An 837-nucleotide genomic window follows, 5' to 3' on the forward strand; every position below is an offset into this window, starting at 1 on the left:
AAATGTTTGGTTCCCCCCACATAACTTTGGCAAATAAAGAACAAATGTTTCCAAATCCACAGTATTTACTGTTTATAAGAGGAATAAACACAGCTAAGGAGATTTTGAAAGAATTATTAGTTCTCGTGTTACGGAAGGACAATCGATTAATTCAAACTACTGAAATAATTTGGTATCCCCCAACCCCATGACTTGGGCAAATAAAGAGCAAGTATTTTCAAATTCTCACGGTTAGATGTGTGTGATGGTTGGACTGAGCAACTTAAATCTCAACATGATTGGTTTATTCTTGTCCCATGGGGAACCATTACATTACAATGTGTGAGCTTCAGGCTGAAATATTGTGTTCCTCTTTGATATTTCTAAAAACATTTGTTTTCCCCTTTGGAAAGAGAGGAACCAAGCTCTCATACATCTCAGAGTCATAGAGGAATATTTTTAAAAGAATGATTATTCTGGCAATTAAAAAAACCAACACAAAACTGTGTAAGAAATAATTCATACAAGACCATGTTTATTTGTTTATTTATTTTAAAGTTTTGTTGTTTTGTCGATGGAACTGAGAGCTACAACGTTTCCGCAATTATGTGAGTCGTTTTACCAAGAAATGATCGGAACTCCCTCTCTGGCTGCAGTGCGCGCTCCCGACACAGGAGGGAACAGATTTTCGCACAACACGTAATTTCCCAGTTGCTACTACAACTGGAACGCATGTGTCCCAGAGATGAATTTGCTTACAGGAAATTTGCCTAAGGCAAAAAAAACTACATAAAAAAAGAAACCAGGCCACTAGAAGAGCCGGTAAGAGCTGGCATTACTCCCAGTGAAAACCTGCGC

Source organism: Poecilia reticulata, chromosome 9, assembly GCF_904066995.2.
Source record: "Poecilia reticulata chromosome 9, P_reticulata-male-v2, whole genome shotgun sequence".
In the NCBI taxonomy this organism is placed as follows: Eukaryota; Metazoa; Chordata; class Actinopteri; order Cyprinodontiformes; family Poeciliidae; genus Poecilia; species Poecilia reticulata.